Below are 8,910 nucleotides of genomic sequence, written 5' to 3' on the forward strand. Positions count from 1 at the left end.
ACCCCCAGTGTCACCCTTCTGTTTCCCCAGTGTCAGTCTTCCTGTACCCCCAGTGTCACCCTCCTGTACCCCCAGTGTCACCCTCCTGTACCCCCAGTCCTCACTCTCCTGTCCCCCCCAGTCTCACTATCCCTGTACCCCCCAGTGTCACCCTCCTGTACCCCCAGTGTCACTATCCTGTACCCCCAGTCTCACTCTCCCTGTACCCCCAGTGTCACCCTCCTGTACCCCCAGTGTCACTCTCCTGTACCCCCAGTGTCACCTCCTGTACCCCCAGTGTCACTCTCCTGTACCCCAGTGTCACTCTCCTGTACCCCAGTCTCACTCTCCTGTACCCCCCAGTCTCACTCTCCTGTACCCCAGTGTCACCATCCTGTACCCCAGTGGTCACTCTCCTGTACCCCCTAGTGTCTCTCTCCTGTACCCCCAGTGTCACCATCCTGTACCCCCAGTGTCTCTCTCCTGTACCCAGTGTCTCTCTCCTGTACCCCAGTGTCACTCTCCTGTCCCCCAGTGTCACCCTCCTGTACCCCAGTGTCACCCTCCTGTACCCCCAGTGTCCACCCTCCTGTACCCCAGTGTCACCCTCCTGTACCCCCAGTGTCACCAGTCCTGTACCCCCAGTGTCACTCTCCTGTACCCCCACGTGTCACCCTCCTGTACCCCCATGTCACCATCCTGTACCCCCCAGTGTCACTCTCCTGTACCCGCAGTGGTATGAGTGTGTAATGTACAGTGTGATCTCTCTTCCCTGTAGCGCTGTGTGGCGGGGAGATCTCTGACCGCCGGGGGTGATCCTGTCTCCTGATTTGCCACAGAACTACGCAAAGGGCCAGACTTGTGTGTGGGGGATCCATGTGCAGGAGGACCGGCGGGTGCTGCTGGAGATAGAGATGTGAGCACCTCCAATCATACACACTATATACATTATACACACTATATACCTATATACATTATACACACTATATACATTATACACACTATATACATTATACACACTATATACCTATATACATTATACACACTATATACCTATATACATTATACACACCATATACCTATATACATTATACACACCATATACCTATATACGTTATACACACTATATACATTATACACATCATATACCTATATACATTATACACACTATATACCTATATACATTATACCACTATATACCTATAACATTATACACACCATATACCTATATACAGTATACACACATATACCTATATACATTATACACACTATAACATTATACACATCATATACCTATATACATTATACACACCATATACCTATATACATTATACACATATACTTATAGACATCATATACCTATATACATTCTACACACTATTACCTATATACATTATACACACTATATACCTATATACTGATTACACACTATATACCTATATACATTATACACACTATATACCTATATACATTATACACACCATATACCTATATACATTATACACACTATATACCTATATACATTATACACACTATATACCTATATACATTATACACACCATATACCTATATACATTATACACACAATATACATTATACACATCATATACCTATATACATTATACACACTATATACCTATATACATTATACACACCATATACCTATATACATTATACACACTATATACATTATACACATCATATACCTAGTATACATTATACACACCATATACCTATATACACTTATACACACTATATACAGTTATACACATCATATACCTATATACATTATAACACACTATATACCTATATACATTATACACACTATATACCTATATACATTATATACACCATATACCTATATACATTATACACACTATATACATTATACACATCATATACCTATTATACATTATACACACTATATACCTATATACATTATACACACCATATACCTATGATACATTATACACACTATATACCTATATACATTATACACACTATATACCTATATACATTATTACACACCATATACCTATATACATTATACACACCATATACCTATATACATTATACACACTATATACATTATACACATCATATACCTATATACATTATACACACTATATACCTATATACATTATACACATCATATACCTATATACATTATACACACTATATACCTATATACATTATACACACCATATACCTATATACATTATACACACAATGCACACATGGTACACTATACACACATGATACATTATACACACAATACACACACGATACATTACACACATAACACACTATTCACACAATACACACACGATACATTACACACATAACACACTATACACACAATACACACATGATACATTACACACATCGCACACCTGATACCTGGTACCTTGCTGGTGATGTGACTATCTTCCCCCTGTGTATCTGCAGACTGAACATCCGGCGCAGTGATGCCCTGACGTTGTATGACGGTGATGACCTGACAGCGCGGGTCTGGGACAGTACATGGGTGTCACCAGCGGTTTAACCTCTCTCATCGGCCAATGACGTCACCCCTGCAGTTCCAGTCTGACCCCAACGACCCCGTGTTCAGCCTTGAGCCAAGGATTCATCATACACTTCAAAGGTAGAGACTTCCCCAGAGCTTGTGTGCGCTGCTCCTCCATCATGTCAACCGCTTATAACCCAGGTCACGCGCTTATAGCAACCCCGGTCACCGCTATACCCGGTCACCTCTTATACCCAGTCACCGCTTATATTACCCTGGTCACCTCTTATATTACCCTGGTCACCTCTTATACCCCGGGTCACCTCTTATACCCAGTCACCTCTTATACCCCAGTCACCTCTTAGACCCCGGTCACCTCTTATACCCCGGTCACCTCTTATACCCCAGTCACCTCTTATAACCCCGGTCACCTCTTATATTACCCTGGTCACCTCTTATATTACCTCGGTCACCTCTTATATTACCCTGGTCACCTCTTATATTACCATGGTCACCTCTTATACCTGGTCACCTCTTATATTACCCCGGTCACCTCTTATACCCCAGTCCCGCTTATACCCCGGTCACCGCTTATACCCCGGTCACCTCTTATACCCCGTCCACCTCTTATATTACCCTGGTCACCTCTTATATTACCCCGGTCACCCTCTTATATTACCCTGGGTCCACCTCTTATAACCTGGGTCACCTCGTTATATTACCCCGGTCACCTCTTATACCCCCGTCACCTTCTTATATTACCCCGGTCACCTCTTATATTACCTGGTCACCTCTTATATTACCCCGGTCACCTCTTATACCCTGGTCACCTCTTATATTACCCCGGTCACCTCTTATATTACCCCGGTCACCTCTTATATTACCCCGGTCACCTCTTATATTACCCCGGTCACCTCTTAAATTACCCCGGTCACCTCTTATATTACCCCGGTCACCTCTTATACCCCGGTCACCTCTTATATTACCCCGGTCACCTCTTATATTACCCCGGTCACCTCTTATATTACCCGGTCACCTCTTATACCCGGTCACCTCTTATACCCCAGTCACCTCTTATACCCCGGTCACCTCTTATACCCCGGTCACCGCCTTATACCCCGGTCACCGCTTATAACCCCGGTCACCTCTTATTACCCGGTCACCTCTTATATTACCCCAGTCACCTCTTATACCCCGGTCACCTCTTATATTACCCCCGGGTCACCTCTTATATTACCCCGGTCACCTCTTATATTACCCCGGTCACCTCTTATATTACCCTGGTCACCTCTTATACCCTGGTCACCTCTTATACCCCGGTCACCTCTTAAATTACCCTGGTCACCTCTTATATTACCCCGGTCACCTCTTATACCCCGGTCACCTCTTATATTACCCCGGTCACCTCTTATATTACCCTGGTCACCTCTTATATTACCCCGGTCACCTCTTATATTACCCCGGTCACCTCTTATACCCCAGTCACCTCTTATACCCCGGTCACCTCTTATACCCCAGTCACCTCTTATACCCCGGTCACCTCTTATACCCCGGTCACCGCTTATACCCCGGTCACCGCTTATACCCCGGTCACCTCTTATACCCCGGTCACCTCTTATATTACCCCAGTCACCTCTTATACCCCGGTCACCCCTTATATTACCCCGGTCACCTCTTATACCCCAGTCACCTCTTATACCCCGGTCACCTCTTATACCCCGGTCACCTCTTATACCCCGGTCACCCCTTATATTACCCCGGTCACCTCTTATACCCCAGTCACCTCTTATACCCCGGTCACCGCTTATACCCCGGTCACCTCTTATACCCTGGTCACCTCTTATACCCCGGTCACCTCTTATATTACCCTGGTCACCTCTTATATTACCCTGGTCACCTCTTATACCCCGTGCACCCCTTATATTACCCCGGTCCACCCTTATATTACCCTGGTCACCTCTTATACTCCGGTCACCTCTTATATTACCACCGGTCACACCCCTATACCCTTGTCACCTCTTATATTACCCCGGTCACCTGTTAATAGGGTACCCAGTCACCTCTTATATTACCCCGGTCACCTCTTATATTACCCAGTCACCTCTTATATTACCCTGGTCCCTCTTATATTACCCTGTGTCACCTCTTATATTACCTCGGTCACCTGTTAATATTACCCCAGTCACTTCTTATATTACCCCAGTCACCTCTTATATTACCCGTCCCCCTTATATTACATCGGTCAATCTCATATATTACCCGGTCACCTCTTACATTACCCTGGTCACCTCGTATACAGTATCTAGTTAGGCCTTAGGGCACATCCCCTGCTGCAGTGCATTGGGGGAGATGTAGTGTTTACAGCTCAGCACTGACAATGGACATTGACAGAACTCTGAATACAGCTCCGGCTGTGACCTGAGTTGTAGGATGCATTCTCCAGGTATTAGTGACTGAGGGACGTCACCCTAGCTGGGGTACTGTGTTCTTTCCATGTGACATCCAAATAGCTCAGATATTTCCTCTTCCCCCTAGAGGTGCCACGGAACGACACGTGCTCGGCTTTACCCGAAATACAGTCCGGCTGGAAGACGTCCTCACACCCTGATCTCATCCGGGGCACAGTGGTTACCTATCAGTGTGAACCTGGCTATGACATCATCGGATCAGACATCCTAACCTGCCAATGGGACCTGTCCTGGAGCAATGCCCCTCCCACCTGCGAGAAAAGTGAGTATGCAGAGCCAGCCAGTCACTGAGAGGGGTCCTAACAGGAGCAGGGGCCCCTCACACTGCTATACACCATCCATAACCACTATACACTATCTATCATCACTATACACCATCCATCACCACTATACACCATCCATCACCACTATACACCATCACCACTATACACCATCCATCACCACTATACACCATCACCACTATACACCATCCATCACCACTATACACCATCCATCACCACTATACACCATCACCACTATACACCATCCATCACCACTATACACCATCCATCACCACTATACACCATCCATCACCACTATACACCATCCATCACCACTATACACCATCACCACTATACACCATCCATCACCACTATACACCATCAATCATCACTATACACCATCACCACTATACACCATCCATCACCATTATACACCATCCATCACCACTATACACCCATCACCACTATACACCATCCATCACCACTATACACCATCACCACTATACACCATCCATCATCACTATACACCATCACCACTATACACCATCCATCACCACTATACACCATCCATCATCACTATACAACATCACCACTATACACCATTACTATACACCATCTATCATCACTATACATTATCATTATACACCATTACTATACACCATCCATCATCACTATACACCATTACCATTATACACCATCCATCATCACTATACACCATTCATCATCACTAAACACCATCACTATACACCATCCATCATCACTATACACCATCACACACCAGTGCTGACAGTCCCTCTCTCTACAGTCCTGAACTGTGCAGATCCTGGGGAGATCGCCAATGGCGTCCGTAGGGCGTTTGATCCCCGCTTCCCCATTGGTTCTCATGTCCACTATTCCTGCAATGAGGGTTACACGCTGGAGGGAAGCGAAATCCTGACCTGCTACAACCGAGACACCGGGACCCCCAAAATGGAGCGACAGGATCCCCAAATGTGTCTGTAAGTGACGCTGCCTCTACAGGAGTGTGAGGAGTATATAGCCAGCTACATCAGGTGTATACAGGAGTGTGAGGAGTATATAGCCAGCTACATCAGGTGTATACAGGAGTGTGAGGAGTATATAGCCAGCTACATGAGGTGTATACAGCAGTGTGAGGAGTATTATAACCAGCTACATCAGGTGTATACAGGAGTGTGAGGAGTATATAGAGAGCCAGCTACATCAGGTGTATACAGCAGTGTGGAGGAGTACTTTAACCAGCTACATCAGGTGTATACAGGAGTGTGAGGAGTATATAACCAGCTACATCAGGTGTATACAGCAGTGTGAGGAGTATTTAACCAGCTACATCAGGTGTATACAGGAGTGTGAGGAGTATATAACCAGCTACATCAGGTGTATACAGGAGTGTGAGGAGTATATAACCAGCTACATCAGGTGTATACAGGAGTGTGAGGAGTATATAACCAGCTACATCAGGTGTATACAGGAGTGTGAGGAATATAAACCCAGCTACATCAGGTGTATACAGGAGTGTGAGGAGTATATAACCAGCTACATCAGGTGTATACAGGAGTGTGAGGAGTATATAACCAGCTACATCAGGTGTATACAGGAGTGTGAGGAGTATATAACCAGCTACATCAGGTGTATACAGGAGTGTGAGGAGTATATAACCAGCTACATCAGGTGTATACAGGAGTGTGAGGAGTATATAACCAGCTACATCAGGTGTATACAGGAGTGTTGAGGAGTATATAACCAGCTACATCAGCGTGTATACAGGAGTGTGAGGAGTATATAACCAGCTACATCAGGTGTATACAGGAGTGTGAGGAGTATATAACCAGCTACATCAGGTGTATACAGAGTGTGAGGAATATATAACCAGCTACATCAGGTGTATACAGGAGTGTGAGGAGTATATAAACAGCTACATCAGGTGTATACAGGAGTGTGAGGAGTTATATAGCCAGCTACATCAGGTGTATACCGGAGTGTGAGGAGTATATAGAGAACCCAGCTACATCAGGTGTATACAGGAGTGTGAGGAGTATATAGAGAGCCAGCTACATCAGGTGTATACAGGAGTGTGAGGAGTATATAACCAGCTACAATCAGGTGTATACAGGAGTGTGAGGAGTATATAGAGAGCCAGCTACATCAGGTGTATACAGGAGTGTGAGGAGTATAATAGATGAGCCAGCTACATCAGGTGTATACAGGAGTGTGAGGAGTATATAGAGAGCCAGCCTACATCAGGTGTATACAGGAGTGTGAGGAGTATTTTAACCAGCTACATCAGGTGTATACAGGAGTGTGAGGAGTACTATAACCAGCTACATCAGGTGTATACAGCAGTGTGAGGAGTATTTAACCAGCTACTCATTGTGTATACAGAGTGTGAGGAGTATATAACCAGCTACATTCGTTGTATACAGAGTGTGAGGAGTATATATAACCAGCTACATCAGGTGTATACAGGAGTGGTGAGGAGTATATAACAAGCTACATCAGGTGATTACAGGAGTGGAGGAGTATATAACCAGCTACATCATGTGTATACAGGAGTGGTGAGGAGTATATAACAGCTACATCAGGTGTATACAGGAGTGTGAGGAGTATATAACCAGCTACATCAGGTGTATACAGGAGTGCTGAGGAATATATAACCAGCTACATCAGGTGTATACAGGAGTGTGAGGAGCTATATACCAGCTAAATCAGGTGTATACAGTAGTGTGAGTGAGTATATAGCCAGCTACATCAGGTTTATACAGGAGGGTGAGGAGTATATAGAGAACCAGCTACACAGGTGTATACAGGAGTGTGAGGAGTATTATAGAAGCCAGCTACATCAGGTGGATAAGGAGTGTGAGGAGTATATAACCAGCTACATCAGGTGTATACAGGAGTGGAGGAGTATATAGAGAGCCAGCTACATCAGGTGTATACAGGAGTGTGGAGGAGTATTATAGAGAGCCAGCTACATCAGGTGTATACAGGAGTGTGAGGAGTATATAACCAGCTACATCAGGTGTATGCAGGAGTGTGAGGGGAGTATATAACCAGCTACATCAGGTGTATACAGGAGTGTGAGGAGTATATAGAGAGCCAGCTACATCCAGGGTGTTACAGGAGTGTGAGGAGTATATAACCAGCTACATCAGGTGTATACAGCGTGTGAGGAGTATATAGAGAGCCAGCTACATCAGGTGTATACAGGAGTGTGAGGAGTATATAGAGAGCCAGCTACATTAGGTGTATACAGGAGTATAAGGAGTATATATAGAGCCAGCTACATCAGGTGTATACAGGAGTATAAGGAGTATATAGAGAGCCAGCTACATCAGGTGTATACAGGAGTGTGAGGAGTATATAACCAGCTACATCAGGTGTATACAGGAGTGTGAGGAGTATATAGAGAGCCAGCTACATCAGGTGTATACCAAGAGTGTGAGGAGTATATAACACAGCTACATCTGGTGTATACAGGATTGTTGAGGAGTATATAACCAGCTACATGAGTGTATACAGAGTGTGAGGAGTATATAACTCAGCTACATGAGGTGTATACAGGAGTGTGGGATATAAACCCGCTACATCAGGTGTATACAGGAGTGTGAGGAGTATATACCCATCTACATCAGTGTATACAGCAGTGTGAGAGTTATATAGAGAGCCAGCTACATCAGGT

At 44.7% G+C, this 8,910-nt stretch overlaps 1 pseudogene; it reads left to right on the forward strand.

The window, feature by feature from the left end:
• The window catches only part of LOC138776563 (seizure protein 6 homolog), a 41,809-nt pseudogene extending 35,598 nt beyond the window's left edge, over positions 1-6,211 (forward strand).
• The last annotated feature ends 2,699 nt before the right edge of the window (positions 6,212-8,910 follow it).

This window comes from Dendropsophus ebraccatus, unplaced genomic scaffold, assembly GCF_027789765.1.
Source record: "Dendropsophus ebraccatus isolate aDenEbr1 unplaced genomic scaffold, aDenEbr1.pat pat_scaffold_434_ctg1, whole genome shotgun sequence".
NCBI classification, from domain to species: Eukaryota; Metazoa; Chordata; class Amphibia; order Anura; family Hylidae; genus Dendropsophus; species Dendropsophus ebraccatus.